At 40.6% G+C, this 19,887-nt stretch overlaps 1 protein-coding gene across 3 annotated transcripts in view; it reads left to right on the top strand.

The window, feature by feature from the left end:
* The window catches only part of RETREG1 (reticulophagy regulator 1), a 184,138-nt gene that overhangs the window by 29,376 nt on the left and 134,875 nt on the right, over positions 1–19,887 (top strand). The window contains exon 1 of one of the 3 annotated variants that reach the window (XM_023545395.2): positions 5,033–5,639. The exons of 1 other annotated variant lie outside the window; for it this stretch is intronic. The gene's annotated coding sequence lies outside the window, so the exon portion shown is untranslated. Of the gene's footprint in view, positions 1–5,032; positions 5,640–5,667; positions 6,167–19,887 lie in introns of those variants that run through there. One more of the 3 variants, XM_023545394.2, reaches the window with a different exon arrangement.

Raw genomic sequence — 19,887 nt, 5'->3', positions numbered from 1 at the left:
ATTAATATCATTATGCATAGCTGAATGCAGTGGGTGGTTAGGACATTTAATTTTATGTATATGCTTGCTTTTAGCTCAGATGTTACCCACGGAATCTCTGGTGGTTTGTGGGTTTGCCTGGTGCAGACAGGCGGTATGGCTTAAGACTTAGGAGCCCGTGATCATTAAATGCTTGCCCTATGCCCATGGCATACAAAAGTATGGCCATTAGAAAAAGAAACTTTCTTGGCCACGACCCCAGAATATAAATAATGATCCTTGGCTTTTTAAAAAATAATATTTTATTGTGTTTTCAGCTTGGTGAAAGTTGACATAGTAAGTTAGGTTCCCGTTTGACAGTTTTTCCACAAATTGATGAATGACACTAGTTCCATTTTCCACATTGAGCCACCTTCTCATTAATTGTGTTCTGGTTGTTCCATTTCCAGTACTCTAGTTACCCTGTCCCCTTATCTCTCATCTTTGCTTTGGATTAAATGTTGACCTTTTAGACTCATACAGACAGTTTTTTAGTAGAGCACCAATCTAATGGATAATGTCCTTTATTTTGTGTGTCATTCTGCTTTTCTGTTAAAAGCTGATCTCAGAGGATAGTTTTGGTTCAAGGTTTAATAAGCATCTCAGGGTGATAGTGTCAGGGAGTCCTCTGGTCTCCAATGGTCCAGCCAGTTTGGACTTCTTCAAAAATTTGTGTTTTGTCCTGCATTTTTCTCCCATTCTAAGCAGAATCACCTATTATGCCCTAGGTCCGATCTGTCAGTGGTGGTACCATCTAGTTCTTTTGGACTCAGGGTATTTGAGGTCATGGCTTGGGTAGGTTATCAGTCTTGTAGATTTGTTTCTCTTCTGTGATTTTGGTTATCTTTTTACTCTTTTGCTCCTGATGAGTGGAGACTAATAGTTGTATCCGAGATGGCCGCTTGCAAGCTTTTAAGATCCCAGATGCTACTCACTTCCCTAGTATGCAGAACATGAATTTCGTGAGCTATATATATTGCCCATGAGACTATGGTCCTTGGCTTTTAAACCTAGAAAGCCAGATGATCTTTGGGTTTTAGTTAGAAGAACTCTCAGATGTCTATGAAGAAATCCTGACACATGTTCTGTATTTGTGTGGTTGTCATAGTAAGCAGAGCTGCTTAGATTTGAAGATGATATGTCTGCTAGAGTTCTCTGGTGATGAGGATGAGTGAGTCACCCAGGGCATCAGCCTCTTTGACCTGACCAATTACACCATTATAACATGGCTTCAGCATGGTTGTAGATTAGGAGAGCCAGACTGACTTCTAATAGCTTATCAGAAGCCAGGTCTTCCCTTAAAGAAACAAAAAATAATGAAAGCCAAAGTCCTTGGGCCATTCATGTTATCAGTTGCTTCCCAAATGTCTTCAAAAATTGTAGAGAAATTTTGATGCCCCCCATACATTCTTTCACCTTCAGCGAGCTCTTGCTGTTCTGGTAGTGTGCTTGAGGGAATTCATGATTAATGATTACATTAATTATAACCATGAGTAATTGACCACATTAACTGAATCATTCATTCAGCTAACACTGAATGAGTAACCACACAAAAAAATGAATTGTCACAATAGCCAAAACAATAGACTTAAATATTCCAACAATTATGAAGATGGTGCAGGACCAGGCAACACTTTGCTCTGTTATACATAAGGTTGCCATGTGTCGGAGCTGGCTTGATGACCGTTAACAGCGACAACAACAACAAATAGGCCAGGCATTGACTAGTGCTGGAATGACACTCTTCGTGAACAAGAGTGGTCTCTTCCCCCATTGAGATTGTCGTTTGGTGTAGGGGGGAAAACAGACGATAAACAAAAGAACAAGCAAATACACCATTAGAAATCAAGGCCAGTGCTATGGAATAAAAAAGCTCTGCGAGAGTCATGGGGTGACCTAACTTTAGTTGTAGGTTGCCAAGGAAACTGGGTTTTGTTTTCAGTGCTGTGTTGCTACTGAGTATGACCAAGGTGCCCGCGGTGGTGCCTTGACTCACTGCTGTGACTTCCCCAAGCCTTTGAAAACAAACGCCTTTTGCCAGAGAACCCACGTTCTCATTTATCAAAATGGTCTAGTCCTTTTGGGTATAGTAAATTTGAAGTTCACATGTAGCCAACTACATGACTGGATTATACGTTATTTTTTTTTTATTATTGTGCTTTAGATGAAGGTTTCTAGAGCAGACAAGCTTCTCATTAAACAATAATACACATACTGTTTTGTGACGTTGGTTGCAAACCCCACAACATGTCAAGACTCCCTTCTCAACCTCGAGTTCCCCGTTACCAGCTTTCCTGTCCCCTCCTGCCTTCTCCTTTCCCCTGGGCTGATGTGCCCCTTTAGGCTTGTTTTGTTTTAATAGGCCTATTTAATCTTTGGCTGAAAGGTGAACCTCAGGAGTGACTTCAGTACTGAGTTAAAAGGGTATCTGGGGGCCATATTCTCAGGGTTTCTCCAGTCTCTGTCGGACCAGCAAGTCTGGTCTTTTTTTGTGAATTAGAGTTTTGTTCTACATTTTTTTCCAGCTCTGTCCGGGACCCTGTATTGTGATTCCTGCCTGGGCAATCGGTGGTGGTAGCCGGGCACCACATAGCTGTGCTGGACTCAGCCTGGTGGAGACTGTGGTAGTTGTGGTCCATTAGTCCTTTGGACTAATCTTTGTCTTGTGTCTTTGTTTTTCTTCATTCTCCCTTGCTCCAGACAGGGTGGAACCACTGGAGTACCTTAGATGGCTGCTCACAAGCTTTTAAGACCCCAGACGCTACTCATGAAAGTAGGATGTAGGACATTTTCTTTATAAACTGTGTTATGCCAGTTGAGCTAGATGTCCCCCGAGACCATGGTCTCCAGCTCTCAACCCAGTAATTGGGTCCCTCAGGGAGTTTGGATGTGTCTATGAAGCTTCCGTGACCTGGCCTTGGTCAGACTGTGCTGACTTCTCCAGTATTGTGTACTGTCTTGCCCTTCTCCAAAGCTACCACTTACCTATTGTGTAGCTAGTACTTTTCCCTCCCCACTTCTCCCCTCCCTTGTAACTACTAAAGGTTGTTTCTTTCTGTGTGTAAACCTTTTCATGAATTGGATTATGCATTATCTTTGAAAGACAGCTTCTAGACTAACTGAGGCCATTGCTCCATGTCATTCTTTGTAAGCACAGTTTTACCCCTGATTCGCTTCTCATCTGGTTGAAATGTAAGCTTATCATTTGAAAAGTAGATCTTGTTTTATTCCAGGTTCACAGTGCCGAGTGTATTTGTGGTAGAACTGAGGCATTTGCTTTTGTTGTTCCTCTTTAACTTCCACCGTTGTAAACACAGAAGCTGCGTCGCTCCTTCGGAGAGCTTAACGAGAACCTGGAACCTTTCCTTATTACCTATTCTTTTATTCCTGTTCCCTGTGGTGTTTTTCCCAGGCCTTGTCTTTCTCGTTTGGAGAATTCATATGGTCCTGGAAATCTCAGGTGGTATTATTAGGAGAGACATATGTTTTCCGTTGGAGTTTGGTTTGGAGCCCGCGCTGAGGGAATGCTTTGTCTCCCTTGTTTAATTAGAGAACGTTGTTAGGGTTGTTTCTACCACTGTGTACAGCACATGTGTGCACACAAAAGGAATCGAGAACAGGCAAACCTGTTGGGTAAAGATAACACCTTCCAGCAAACCCATGCGAGTTCTTAAATAGTGTATGTTGGAGGGAGTGGTTTTGTTCTCACCTAAAACTTTTCTAATCACCGTTTCTCTTGTTCTTCTTACTTCATAGCTTCTTTCTGGTAAATAGTGAGAAGCGTTAAAAACATCGCCAGAGATTCACTTTTAACAAGTTAGGCGGCACTACTGTTCATTTCATTGTTCTGGCTCTTGGTGACCTCGGGGTAGCCATCTGTGACCTTCATTTTTGTTAGAGGCTTGCTCTTTTTCATTGATTGTTTATCTTTTCATGTCAAGGAGATGTGGAAAGATTCACTGAATGAGAGATTAACTTGAGCTGTAAACTTTCACCTAAAGCACAATAAAAGAAAATAAAATATAAAAAACTCTTCCAGCCTCAACCCACTATCCAATTCCAAAAGTGATTCCACATTTTAGGTATCTGTTAGAGTAGCGCCCCACTCTTGCGGTACCAAATTCTTAGTTATCTAGTGCTGCTATAAATGGAAATACCACAAGTGGGTGGCTGTAACTGAAATTTATTTCAAATACAGTGCAGGAGACTAGAAGGCTGAATTCAGGGCACCAGCTCTAGGGCAAGGCTTTGTCTACTTGTTGACTTTGGGGGAAGGCCCTTATTCCTTGCCTCCTTGGTGATCTTCATGTGGCTGGGCGTCTGCCTTCTCCCATCTTTGCTTTTTTAATCTCCTTTTATATTTTATAAGAGATTGACTGAAGACATACCCTACACTAATCCTGTCTCATTGACATAACAAAGACAACCCATTCTCAAGTGGGATTGTAACCACAGGCATACAGCTTAGGATTTACAACACATATTTTTGGGGGACACAATTCAATCCCTAACAGCCTACCCAAGGATTCTCTTTCAGTTATAGGCTACATGATATTAGACAGATTGCTCAATTTAATATCCATATATCTGATTGTGGATATATCATTTCCATAGACCTTACTTCATTGGATTATTTGGGAGCATTAAGTTAAATTAAATGAGATAGACATGTGACAAATACCAAGCATGTACTAATCTACCCGTTGCTGTCGAGTCAACCCTAGAGGGCATAGCAACCCTAGAGGACAGAGTGGAGCTGCTTCATAGGGTTTCTAAGGAGCAGCTGGTGGATTTGAACTGTTGACCTTTTGGTTAGCAGCCGAGTTCTTCACCACTGTGCCACCAGGGCTCCAGGCATATAGTAGGTTGCCATTATACATGAGCTTATTTCTTTCTTGGGTGTTGAAGTCATTGGTGAGTGTCACGCACCCAATATGTGTGTTTACTTGTGAAGGAAGGAAGTGGCCCTGGGGCTCAGCTTGCTGTTTGGGGTCAGTTATGTGACATGCCTCTGGGAGTTGGGTTTGGGGGCTCAGATCATGTTTACTTCAGAAGGGCCTTGAGAGATCACCGCATTCCCTGGTGCTCACACCTGGCTACTGACATTAGATTCCTGTGCCTCACCTCCCAAGGTCCTGATTTCGCAGGTCCAGAGTGGGGCTCAGGAATCTGTATTTTTAAAAGTACCCCAAGTACTTCTGATGGTAAGCCTATTTGGGGAAGGACGTATTATCTAGTCAGCACCTCAACTTAGAGATAAAGCTGTCAAGGTATGCGGAGCTGGGGGTGTGGAGGGAGTTTCCCAGTGGCTGTGTTGGCCTGTACACAGCTGTGATTCTACCCCACATTCACACAACGCCAGTTCCACCAGGCAGACACACAGAATGTCTTGCTCCTATTTGCATAAAAATCCAAAGAAACAACTGAAACCACTTGTTACGTCAGCTTCCTGGCGTACATGCGTTTCTTTTTTTTTTCCTCTGTGCTTTTGGGTTTCACTTTGCCTCTCACTGTCTCCCTTCCTTCCCTTCCTCCCTCATATTGTCCTGCACTTTAACAACACATGACTTTAACCTGATACTCGTCTTTGTTCTCCTAGCTGCTTTCAATGACCAAATCTGGTAGGTAGTCCTTAACTTACTGGTAACTCAGCTGGAGTGGGCTGCATATGTGTACTTGGGAATCCCCTCCCATGCAGTGACCAGGTCCTTCAGAACGCATGAAGCAGTAGGGATGGGCAGGAATTTAACTTAAACACACAGTGGAGCTGAACAGCCCAAAGCTGCATGGCATGGGGGTGCTTCTGACTTAATTTATTGGTAGCTTTGCTCTTAATTGCATCGCAAGGTAGCAGGCTTGATTTTGCCTTGTCTCAGATGGACTTGGTTCCTCTGCAGCCGTGCCCTTGGTTCCACTGCAGCCGTGCCCTTGGCGTCTCAGGTTCTGTGGACTCAGGAATGCTGCTCCTTCCTTCCCCCACTGTCTTGTCTGTTTCTCCACCATGTCTTGCTGACCTGGGCACATTCCCTGAATTCACTGGCGTATCACTATCTGTTTCCACTGGAGCATGTCTGCCTCCCTCCGCCACTGCAGTAGGACCTTTTTGATCATCGTTGTTCATTGCTGTTGAGTAGGCCCACGACTCCTGGTAAGTCCTGCACCATCCCTGTGATCAGTTGTGGATCAGATGGTTTGGGTTTTCACTGGCTGATATTTTGCAAGTAGATTGCCAGGCCTTTCTTCCTAGTCTCTCTTAGTCTGGAAGCTCTGCCGAAACCTGTTCAGCATCATAGCAACATGCAAGCCTCCACTGACAGACAGGTGGTGGCTGAGCTTGAGGTGCATTGGCTGGGAATCGAACCTGGGTCTCCCACATGGAAGACAAGAGTTCTACCACTGAACCACCCATTGCTTGTATTTCCTTGCCAAGAAATGTCTTTCAGATTTTCTCATCTCTATAAAAAGAAGCCTGTCCTTTTTTTTCTTCATATTTCTCTCCTCTCATGCTTCTAATTCACTTTTTAAAATCGTGACTTTTTTTATGTATATATGTCATAAAATTTAGCATTTTGAAGTGTACAATTCAGTGACGTTAATTACATTCCCAGTGTTGTGCAGCCATAACCATTACTTAAATCCAAAACTTCTTTTACTGCCCCCAACAGAAGAATTCATTTTTTAGATCATCACAACTTCTCTTGACAAAAAAGCCTTCTGAGTTCCATGTAATCTCTGTTTTGTAATTAATTGGTCCCTTTTTTTTTTTACTTTGCTCCGTTTTATGATTATTTCCTTCTTTCTGAGTGATCGAAAACTATATATTTTGTTGATTTGTAAGGAATATATCCCCTCCTTAACACATTCTAAACAGCTGTGAAATTGGGATGCATTTATAGTTCAAAACCCGTTGCGGTCAAGTTGATTCCGACTCATAGCGACCCTAAGGGACAGAGTAGTACTGCTTCATAGAGTTTCCAGGGAGCGCCTGGTGGGTTCAAACTGCCGCCCTTCTGGTTAGCAGCCATAGCACTTCAGCACTACACCACCAGGGTTTCCATTCACAGTTCAGAGGGTCACAATTCATTTTTTTTCCTTGATGGGATATAATTGAATTGCTCACCGTACCTTCTGCCATTATTTTTGCAGGATCTGTGCAAAAGGCAAGGTTTAGTTACAATTCTGAATCTTGTGAGGTTAATCTGTGTGGCTACCAGTAGTGTAGGTCTAACTCTTGATAAAGATGACAGCTATTTTCCAGCAAAATGTGATCTGGACTTTGAATAATGTCTGATAAATAATTACACCTTACGAGACCCTTCTTTCTCTTACAGTTAAAGCCACTGTAATATCAGATAAAGCCAGCATACATTAAGGATCCTATCTGGGCTAAGTCTGTGATTATATGTTTTTCAGTAAAGGAAAACCATATTTTTTGGATTTCTATTATGAAAGAAAATAAACCAAAACCTGTTGCTGTTGAGTGGATTCTGACTCATAGCGACCTATAGGACACAGTAGAACTGTTCCATAGGGTTTCCAAGGAGTGGCTGGTGGATATGAACTGCCGACCTTTAGGTTAGTAGCTGAGCTCTTAACCACTGCCCCACAAGGGCTCTGTGAAAGAAATAATGCAGACTAATTTTTATGTCAGAGCTGGGAGTGGTCCCAGCACTTTTGTCCACAGACTGACTGACTTTGGCTGAAACGTGCAGTGTAGCGGTTGACACCATTCATTTTCATAGTACAGAGAGGACTGGCTTTACCTGGAAAGGAGTGTTAGGTTTTTACACATGGGGAGAATTAAATCCTGTCCTTTTCATCTATTACCGAAGAAGCCTTTTCTGTTTGTTTTTGTGAACCATCTGTCTTTGTCTTAAATGTGTTTGTCCTATTGAGTCATTTAATTTGATCTTGCTAAAATCATGACGGAAAGGAAAATTCAGTTAGGTTTTCCTTGTCAAACGGATGCACACTAGTAAAAAAAAATTAGATGTTTTGGAGTTAGCCGCTAGTAGAGTTCCATAGAAGATTGTTCTGGGATGGTAACCTTTTTAGGAGCCCTGGTGGCACAGTGGTTAAGCACTCAGTTGCTAACCACAAGTTCAGTGGTTCAAACCCACTAGCCACTCCATGTGAGAAAGATGTGGCAGTCTACTTTAGTAAAGATTTACAGCCTTGGAAACCCTATGGGGCAGTTCTACTCTGTCTTATAGGGTCGCTATGAGTCAGAGTCAGCTCAATGGCAGTGAGTTTTTGTTTTGGGTGGTGCAACAGTTAAGCACTCCACTGCTAACTGAAAAGTTGGTAGTTCAAACCCAGCCAGCAGCTCCCTGGAAGAAAGACCTGGTTATCTCCTGTAGAGATCACAGCCTAGAAAACCCTGTGGGGCAATCTGCTGTGCCCATGGGGTTGCTATGAGTCAGAACCAACTCAACGGCAAAAACAACAGCCTCCTTTTAGTCATGTCAGTTGTCCACATAGCCCAGTGCCTGTAGTGCTCTCTGGCGGCCCGGTCGCTTGGCCGTAGCTCCCCATGGTGGAGCCTGAGCTGACACAAGCGTCTGCTTAGAGCACTACACTCAGGGTTCCTCAGGAGCGTGCAGTGCTTGAAGATCAGTCAAGGGAACGAGAGAAAACCATGGTCTTTTTCTGAATGACCTGTCGCTGAAAGCGAAGACGATGAATCCCCTGAGAGGAATTTGGCTCCCTAGCCTGTGACTTTCCACGCGCATCCCCGGGGAGCCAGTGTCTCAGCTCCCACATGGCTTATGAGCAGCAAATGCGGGCTGATTTCAGTGTTAATCAAAGCACACAATTTGATGTAAAAAATTTCCACTTAAAGCCATGGCGCATCCTGTAATGGCCATAATCTGGGGGTTACCCAGGCCCCTTCTTTTAACCATCAGCACCAGGTTAACCCAGCAGTCCTGCAGGCTTTGCCTGGATCCCTGCCTGTTTTCCGTACCCTCTCCTTTGTCTCTGAGGGTATGAGTTGGGTCCAATTTCTTAGCTGACCCAGGTAACAGTAGAGACTTGTCCCATAGCCATCCCAACATTACCACGTGGGACAAGGCAGTTGGTTGCTTAAAATTCCGTATAGTGTTAATGAATCAGAACACGGAAGAGAAGAAAGTGTAGAAGAGATAAACAGTAAGATAAAAAGCAAATAGACAAATGTCTTCCATATAAAAATGAATCAGAACTGATGCTATACAGGCAAGGCCAGAACCCGTCTGTGGCCTGTGATGATCACAAGCTAAATGTGAGTCAGCTGGGTAAGGGATTTTTTTTTTTTAGAGCAGTCATCACATTGAAATGTAGAGATAGACCGCATCCTACAGAGCTTCACCTTTCTGATTACAGCTGAACCATATGATAGTCTTTCATAAAACAAATGGGGAACTAGGATGTGCATAGAGTTTTTTATATTTATATATGGCGTATAATTGTTATCTCTAATGTTTACCCGTCGTGATATGGATATCATAATTGTCATACGTCACGCTTGCCTGTCTTGATTTCCAAAATCTGGAATATTCTTTGTCAGATAAAAATTACATCCTGTGTCAGCTAAAAGAAGGACATGTAGCTATTTTAGTGAACAGAAATGGTATATTTTTTTATGATTTATTTTATTTTGTTGTTGAGAATATTAGCACAACTTACACCAGTTCAGCCATTTCTCCATGTACAGTTCAGTCCCATTGGTCACATACTTCAAGTTGTGCAGTCATTCTCACCCTCCTTTTCCAAGTTATTCACCTCTCTTTGAGGTAAGCTCACTGTCCCCTGAGGCTCCTATCTAACCTTTCGAGTTGCTCTTCTCTGTTTGATCCCATACAGACAGATCTTAAAAGATCGTAATGCTCGAGTCAGACTTTTTTTGGGGGGGGGGTAGCTTTAAGCTTTTTTCACATCAACTTTATTAAGTATTACATGCAATTAATTATTTTTAAGTGTATAATTTGGTGAGTTTTAACACATACGGTTATTAAGCATCACCGTAATCATGATATAATTTTGAGACTTTGATGTTGTAGCCATGTTGACAGCTTATTCTTCCCTTTTCTCCCCCCATTTTCTTGAATAGTCTTACAAAGTTTTTGCAAACTTAAAATTTTAGATTTTAATGCTACTTTTTAGAGTTTCAAAATCAGCTCTTAGGGGGAATGGGAGAACGGTGGTAGGTGGGGAAACTACTGTTTTTTATAAGCAAAAAAATGGTACATTAGAAGAAGGAAAGATGAGTTCTATAGCTATAGAGGAGGGGCTGGCAACCTGCCACGTGTTGTTGTAAATACGCACAGTACCTGGGCCAAATCTAGCCTGCTACCTATTGTTGTAAATACAGTTTTATTTAAACTCAGACATGCTCCTGGCTATGCTCAACGTACAAAAGCAGAATTGCATAGTTGTAGCAGATCTTATAGCCTGCAAAAGCTAAAATATTTACTGTCTACCTGTTTAAGAAAGAGTTTCCTGCCCTATGTGTCAGACCATGCTGTCTCCTAAATTAATGTCAAGGAGTGTTGTGGTAGTTGTTTTGACCTTTTAAAATATAATATTTGGTTATGTCTTATCTCCATTCCAAAGTTAATAGTTTGTTCATTTTCCTTGCATTAGATCTCGTGTCATCCAATAACCAAACCAAACCAAACCTATTGCCATCAAGTTGATTCCTACTCATAGTGACACTATAGGACAGAGTAGACCTGCCCTGTAGGGTTTCCAAGGAGTGAGTGGTCGATTTGAACTGCTGATCCTTTGGTTAGCAGTGGAATGTTTAATCACTATGCCACCAGGGCTCCAAGTGTCATCACCTGGGTCGTGTTTTTTAAGGCATAAAAAGCTTTAAAATTACAACAGCGAAAGTTAAAATACCAGTAACAGTGGTTGCTGAAATTGCTCAGAAAGTTCCAGTGTACTTGCATGATGGAGTAGAAATACAGGCATTTCGTTCAGCAGATAAAGAGGCACTGATGTGGCAATAGTATATAGTTGTTGTTGTTAGCTGCCGTCACGTTGGCCCCTGATTCATGGTGATCCTGTACAGAATGGGATGAGACCACTGGGATCCATAGGGTTCTTCTTACTGGCTGATTTTCGCCAGTAGATGGCCAGGCCCTTTCTCCTAGAATATCTTAGTCTGGAAGCTCTACCGAAACCTGACCAGCATCGTAGCAACACACAAGCCTCCCCTGACGGATGGGTAGTGGTTGCACATGAGGTATTAGCCAGGAATCGAACTCAGATATCCTGCATGGATGGTGAGAAATCTACCTCTGAAGCACCACAGCCCTCCTCAAGCCAGACATGCTTTAGTAATTAAACTAAACTGTTGTTTGGTTTCAAGAAGACTTCAGGGGATATTTCTGGTTTAAGGTTTAAAGATTATTTAAAAGCAGTGGTTTCAGGGGTTCATCCAGCCTCCGTGGTTCCAGAAAGTCTAGAGTCCATGAGAATTTGAAATTCTGTTTTGCATTTTCCCCTTTGTGATTAAGACTCTTCTATGGAATTTTTGATGCAAACGTTCAGTTATGGTAGCTGGGCACAATCCAATTCTTCTGGTCTCATGGCAAAGGAGGCAGTTCATGAAGACAATTTGCCACACCTTCCATACCCTCTTTCTATTCCTGACTCTCCTTCTTCCTCTATTGCTCCAGGTGAACGGAGACCAATTATCATGCAAGCTTTTAAGACCCCAGGCACTGTGCAGTGAACTAGGAGGTAGAACAGAAGCACTAAATGTGTTATTAGGCTAATTAACAGGGATATCCCATGATACCATGACCCTAAACCTCCAAACCAAGGAGCAAAATCCAATGAGGTTTTTGGTAGTACATAATCAGCCTCAGCAGCTACTCTTTTTTTTTTTTTTTCTGTCGTTGTTGTAAATATATCACACAACTTTTACCTGTTCAACTTTTTACAGGTATACAACTTATTCACAGCAGTTACGGTAATTTGCTGTGCAACCCTACCCTTAATCAATGCAATATTTCCATCACCATTAACCACCCCCCCTTCCTCCTCCCTTCTGTCCCTGGTACCCACTTATAAACTTCGGTCTCTATACATTTGCCTGTTCTTGTCTTTTTATATAAGGGAGGTCATAGAATATTTCTCCTTTTGTGATTGATTTATTTCACTCAGCATAATGTCTTTTAAGCTCTATCCACATTGTAGCATGTATCAAGACTTCATTTCTCCTACTGGCTGTATGTATGTAACCACATTTTGTTTATCCATCTGTTGATGGGCATTTAGGTTCTTCCCACCTTTTGGCTATTGTGAGTAGTGCTGCAATGAACTCTGGTGACCAAGTATCTGTTTGAGTCTCTGCTTTCCAGTTTTTTGGGTATATACCTAGGAGTGGAATTGCTGGGTCATATGGTAGTTCTATTTTTCGTTTTTTGAGGAACCACGGCACTGTTTTCCACGATTGCTGTACCATTTTGATTCCAGCAACAGTGATTAAGGGTTCCAGATTCCCCACATTCTCACCAACATTTGTTATTTTCTGTTTTTAAATCTTACCCATCCTAGTGGGAGGGAAATGGTATCTCATTGTGGCTTTGATTTTCGTCTTTCTGATGGCTAATGATGCTGAGCATCTTTTCATGTGTTCGGTGGCCATTTGAGTATCCTGTTTGGTGAAATGTCTACTCAGGTTCTTTGCCCGTTTTATGATTGGTTTGTCTTTTTTGTTGTTAAGTTGTTGAAGTTATGTATATGTATATGTATATGTATATGTATATGTATATGTATATGTATATGTATATATGTGTATGTGTTGTTATATTCTTATTGCATATATGGGGTCCAAAGATATTCTCCCCATCGCTTGTGTTTTCACGCTTTCAGTAAAGTCTTCTGATAAACAAAAGTTTTTAATTTTTATGAAGTCCCATTTATTTATTTTGTCTTTTGCTGTTTGTGCTTTTGTTATTACATTAGATACTCCATTGTTAAAGGCTAGGTCGGACAGCATTGCCCCTGCTTTCTCTTTTAAGGATTTTATGATTTTAGTTTTCACAGTTACATCAGTAATCCATTTTGAATCCGTTTTTGTGTATGGTGTGAGGCATGGATCCTGTTTCATTTTTCTGCATGTGGAATCCAATTTTCCTAGCACCATTTATTGAAGAGACACTTCTTTCCCCATCAAATGGATTTGGCATACTTGTCAAAAATCAGTTGACTGTATATATATGTGGGTTTATTTCTGGACTCTCAGTTCTATTCCATTGGTCTATGTGTCTATTATTATACAAGTACCAGGCTGTTTTGATTATGCTTGCTGTATAATATGTTTTAAAATCAGAAAGTATGAGTTGTCCTACTTAGTTCTTCTCTTTCCACTTTGCTTTAGCTTTAGGAGACTCTTGCTGTTCCATAAAAAGTTGGGAATTGGCTTTTCCATTTCTGTAAAAAAAGCTGTTTAAATTTTCCTTGGAATTGCATTGAATCTATAGATTGCTTTGGGCAGTATTGATATCGTAACAATATTAAATCTTCTAGCCCAAGAACAAGAAAAATCTTTCCATTTATTTAAGTCTTCTTTAATCTCTTTTAGTAGTTTTTGTATACTTTTCATTGTATAAGTCTTTTACTCCTGGTTAAATTTATTCCTAGGTATTTTATTCTCTTAGGTGCTATTGTGAATACATTTGTATTCCTGATTTCCCTATAAGATTTCTCATTGCTGGTATATAAAAACCCAGCTGATTCTGTAATAGAAATGATATTTAAATTTTAAAAAGTATGGTAGTTTCTTTTTCCTTTATGTGGTTATAAAAAGTTCATCAGTAGGACAGATAAACAGAAGTTTAGGGAATTTGTAAAAACCAAACAAAAACTACAAGAAATACTAAAGGGAGTTCTTTGGTTAGAAAATCAATAATATCAGGTGTCAACCCAAGACTAGAACACTGGAGAGAGTGATCAGATGTCAACCCAGACAGGGAAATCACAAAAATAAATCAAGATTAAAAAAACAGCCCAAACGGGGAAACTGCGATGTTATTGTGTAAAAGAAGACAACATTAAAACAATAAAGAGGAACTAAGAAATGTAGTCAGAGATCTTTCACATGGAGAGGGAGACAAGGTGATACAAAGAAATAAAAGTTAGGTTTAAATTTAGAAAAATAGGGGTAAATATTAAGGTAACCACAAAGGAGACAAACTATCCTACTCATCAAAATAAAATACAAGAAAAAAATAGAGACTCAGCAGAAACAAAAGCAACAACCACGAATGTGAGGAAAAGACAATATATAAACTACTCAGCACAAAAAATTAAGTGGGAAAAAGAAACTGTCAACAACACACAAAAAAAGACATCAAAATGATAGCATTAAATTCATACCTATCCATAATTATGCTGAATGTAAATGGACTAAATGCACCAATAAAGAGACAGAGAGTGGCAGAATGGATTAAAAAACAAGATCCGTCTATAAGCTACCTACAAGAGGCACACCTTAGGCTTAGAGACACAAACAAACTAAAACTGAAAGGATGGAAAAAAATATATCAAGCAAACAAAAATCAAAAAAGAATAGAAGCGGCAATGTTAATTTCTGACAAGATAGACTTTAAAGTTAAATCCACCACAAAGGATAAGGAAAGGCACTATATAATGATTAAAGGGGCAATATACCAGGAGGATATAACCATATTTAATATTTATGCACCCAATGACAGGCTGCAAGATACATAAAACAAACTAAAAGCATTGAAAAGTAAGATAGCTCCACAACAACAGTAGGAGACTTCAACACACCACTTTCAGTGAAGGAGAAGACATCCAGAAAGAAGCTGAATAAAGACGTGGACGATCTAAATGCCATAATCAACCAACTTGACCTTATAGACATACACACAACACTCCACCCAACAGGAGTCAAGTATACTTTCTTTTCTAGTGCACATGGAACATTATCTGGAATAGACCACACATTAGGTCATAAAGCAAGCCTTAGCAGAATCCAAAACATTGAAATATTACAAAGCGTCTTCTCTGACCATAAGGCCATAAAAGTAGAAATCAATAACAGAAAAAGCAGGGAAAAGAACTCAAACACTTGGAAACTGAACAAAACCCTGCTCAAAAAAGACTGGGTTATAGAAGACATTAAGGATGGAATAAAGAAATTCATAGAATCCAATGAGAATGAAAAGACATTCTATCAGAGCCTTTGGGACACAGCGAAAGCAGTGCTTACAGGTCAATTTCTATCAATAAATGCACACATCCAAAAAGAAGAAAGGGTGAAAATCAAAGAATTACCCCTACAACTTAAGCAAGTAGAAAGAGAGCAGCAAAAGAAACCCTCAGGCACCAGAAGAAAGCAAATAATAAAATTTAGACCAGAATTAAATGAAATAGAAAACAGAAGAACAATTGAAAGAATTAACAAGAGCAAAAGCTGGTTCTTTGAAAAAAATTAACAAAATTGATAAACCATTGGGCAAACTGACAAAAGAAAAACAGGAGAGGAAGCAAATAACCCGAGTAAGAAATGACACGGGCGCTATTACAGACCCAACTGAAATTAAAAGAATCGTATCAGATTACTATGAAAAAGTGTACTCTTAACAAATATGAAAACCTAGAAGAGATGGATGATTTCCTAGAAACACACTACCTACCTAAACTAACACAAACAGGTAGAACAACTAAATAGACCCATAACAAAGGAAGAGATTGAAAAGGTAATCAAAAACCTGCAAACTAAAAAAAGCCCTGGCCCAGGCAGACGGCTTCATTGCAGAGCCCTACCAAACCTTCAGAGAAGAGTTAACACCACTGCTAAAGGATTTCAGAGCATAGAAAAGGATGGAATACTCCCAAACTCATTCTATGAAGCCAGCATATCCCTGATACCAAAACCAGGTAAAGACACCACACACAAAAAAAAATTACACACCTGTATCCCTCATGAACTTAGATGCAAAAATCCTCAACAAAATTCCAGCCTGTAGAATTCAACAACATATCAAAAAAAATAATTCACCATGACCAAGTGGGATTCCTACCAGGTATGCAGAGATAGTTCAATGTTAGAAAAACAATTAATGTAATCCCTCATATAAAAAAAAGACAAGAATCACACGATTTTATCAATTGTTGCAGAAAAGGCATTTGACAAAGTTCAACACCCAGTCATGATAAAAACTCTCAGCAAAATAGGAATAGAAGGAAAATTCCTCAGCATAATAAAGGGCATTTATACAAAGCCAATAGCCAACATCATCCTAAATGGAGAGAGTCTGAAAGCATTCCCCCTTGAGATCAGGAACCAGACAAGGATGCACTTTATCACCACTCTTATTCAACATTGTGCTGGAGGTCCTAGCCAGAGCAATTAGGCTAGATAAAGAAATAAAGGGCATCCAGATTGGCAAGGAAGAAATAAAAGTATCTCTATCTGCAGATGACATGATCTTATACACAGAAAACCCAAAGGAATCCTCCAGAAAACTACTGAAACTAATAGAAGAGTTCAGCAGAGTATCGGGATATAAGATAAACATACAAAAATCAGTTGGATTCCTCTACACCAACAAAAACAACATTGAAGAGGAAATCACCAAATCAATGTCATTTACAGTAGCCCCCAAGATGATAAAATACTTAGGAATAAATCTTAACAGAAATGTAAGAGACTTATACAAAGAAACTACTAAACACTTCTGCAAGAAACCAAAAGAGACCTATATAAGTGGAAAAACATACCTTGCTCATGTATAGGAAGACTTAACACTATAAAAATGTCTATTCTACCAAAAGCAATCTATAGATACAATTTAATTCCGATCTAAATTCGAAGGACATTTTTTAATGAGATGGAGAAACAAATCATCAGCTTCATATGGAAGGGAAAGAGGCCGCAGATAAGTAAAGCATTACTGAAAAAGAAGAACAAAAATCTACCTGATTTTAGAACCTATTAGAACCTATTATATATAACCACGGTAGTCAAAACAGCCTGGTACTGGTACTACAACAGATATGTAGACCAATGGAACAGAATTGAGAATCCAGACATAAATCCATCCACATATGAGCAGCTGATATTTGACAAAGGCCCAAAGTCAGTTAGATGGGGAAAAGAGAGCCTGGTTAACAAATGGTGCTGGCATAAGTAGATATCCATCTGCAAAAAAAATGAAACAAGATCCATACCTCACACCATGCACAAAAACCAACTCAAAATGGATCAAAGATCTGAATATAAAACGATGAAGATCATGGAAGAAAAAAAAGAGACAATGTTAGGAGCCCTAATACATGGCATAAACAGTATGCAAAACATTACTAACAATGCAGAAGAGAAACTAGATAACTGGGAGCTCCTAAAAATCAAACACCTATGCTCATCCAAAAAAACAAAAAGACTTCACCAAAAGAGTAAAAAGACCACCTACAGACTGGGAAAAAGTTTTTAGCTGTGACATTTCCAATCAGCGCCTGATTTCTGAAATCTACGTGATACTGCAAAAACTCCACTACAAAAAAGCAAATAACCCAATTAAAAAATGGGCAAAAGATATGAACAGCATTTCACTAAAGAGGACATTCAGGTAGCTAATAGATACATGAGGAAATGCTCACCATCATTAGCCATTAGAAAAATGCAAATCAAAACTACAATGAGATTGCACCTCACTGGCGTTAATCCAAAAAACACAAATAATAAATGTTGGAGAGGCTGTGGAGAGACTGGAACATTTCTATACTGTTGGTGGGAGTGTCAAATGGTACAACCACTTTGGAAATTGATTTGGTGCTTCCTTAAAAAGCTAGAAATAGGACTACCACACGATCCAGCAATCCCACTCCTTGGAATATATCCTGCAGAAATAAGAGCCTTTACATGAACAGATATATGCACACACCCATGTTCGTTGCAGCACTGTTTACAGTAGCAAAAAGGTGGAAGCAACCATGATGCCCATCAGCAGATGAATGGATAAATAAATTATGGTATATTCACAGAATGGGATACTATGCAACGATAAAGAACAGTGATGAATCTGTGAAATATTTCATAGCATGGAGGAATCTGGAAGGCATTATGCTGAGTGAAATTAGTTGCAAAAGGACAAATATTGTATAAGACCACTATTATAAGAACTCGAGAAATAGTTTAAACAGAGAAGAAAATATTCTTTGATGATTACGAGATGGGGGAGGGAGGGAGGGTGGTAGAGGGGTATTCACTAATTAGATAGTAGATAAGAACTACTTTAGGTTAAGAGAAAGACAACACACAATACAGGAAAGGTCAGCATAACTGGACTAAACCAAAAGCAAAGAGGTTTCCTGAATAAACTGAATGCTTTGAAGGCCAGTGTAGCAGGGTTGGGGGTTTGGGGATCATGTTTTCAGGGGATGTCTAAGTCGACTGGCATAATAAAATCTATTAAGAAGACATTCTGCATCTCACTTTGGAGAGTGGTGTCTGGGGTCTTAAAGGCTAGCAAACGGCCATCTAAGATGTATCAGTTGGTCTCAACCCATCTGTACCAAAGGAGAATGGAAAACACCAAAGACACAAGGTAATTGTAAGCCCAAGAGACAGAAAGGGCCACATAAACTAGAGAGACTACATCATCCTGAGACCAGAAGAACTAGATGGTGCCTGGCTACAACCGATGACTGCCCTGACAGGGAACACAACAGAGAACCCCTGAGGGAGCAGGAGAGCAGTGGGATGCAGCCCCAAAATTTTCTTAAAAAGACCAGACTTAATGGTCTGACTGAGACTAGAAGGACCCCTGTGGTCATGGTCCCTAGACCTTCTGTTAGCCCAAGACAGGAACCATTTCTAAAGCCAACTCTTCATGTGGGGATTGGAACGGACTCTGGGATAGAAAATAATACTGGTGAAGAATGAGCTTTTTGAATCAAGTAGACACATGAGACTGTTGGCATCTCCTGTCTGAAGGGGAGATGAGAGGGAAGAGAGGGTCAGAAGCTGCCCAAGTGGGGATGAAAAGAGAGAGTGGAGGGAAGGAATGTGCTGTCTCATTAGAGGGAGAGCAATTAGTAGTATATAGCAAGGTGTATATAAATTTTTGTATGAGACTAACTTGATTTGTAAACTATCACTTAGAGCACAATAAAGAAAAAAGTTCATCAGTGTGTAGAAAGATGCTTCTGATAGCTGGAGGCTTCGGGAATGGTGCAAATGTTTCTGAATTTTCTTAGTTCTGGGATCTGTTAGCGAGGCCGCAGGTCCCTAGGCTAGTTGAGATAAGGGCAAAGGTCACTGGCCTATTTACTGAGCTAAAAGTAATGTTATGGACGACAAAAACCTTTATTTTTCATGGTGGTGGAGACCCCCCCCCAGGATACAGTGAGGCAGGGCCAGCTTTGTATGCGTATGCCCTCTGCAGGTTCACAGGGCCTCATGTTCTGAGGGCCCCTTGCTTGAGGTTAATGTTCTGCAGTTGCCATTTTTGAACTTCTTAATAACTAACTTTATCTTTGAATTTACGTTTTGTAAGTGAAGTCCGATGGGACAGCGGAGCCAAGATGCAGATGCAGTCCTACCTCCCCAGGATGGGGCCATGGCTGCCGTTCCCTGCTGTTCGGTGGCCCAGCCCTGCTCACTTCCTCCTCCTCCCTACCCCTACCCTCCATGACTGCCATGCGTAGTGACAGGGCTGCGTCAGTGGATGCCTGGGGCTGTCTGCCCCTGGCAGGGGCCTGAGCAAAGATAGGAGGAATGTCTGGTCTGGGCATGTGCCCTATAGCCACAGGATAAGGAGGGACTGTCCTCCTCCTCGCATTGGCCCCAGGGCACATTATGCAGGCTACCTTGTGGAGGAACCTCTCATCTACCCGTGATCCAGG

The sequence above is a fragment of the Loxodonta africana genome, chromosome 2 (assembly GCF_030014295.1).
Source record: "Loxodonta africana isolate mLoxAfr1 chromosome 2, mLoxAfr1.hap2, whole genome shotgun sequence".
NCBI classification, from domain to species: Eukaryota; Metazoa; Chordata; class Mammalia; order Proboscidea; family Elephantidae; genus Loxodonta; species Loxodonta africana.
Note: the sequence above shows the minus strand (reverse complement) of the source record. Positions and strands in the feature narration are given on the sequence as shown.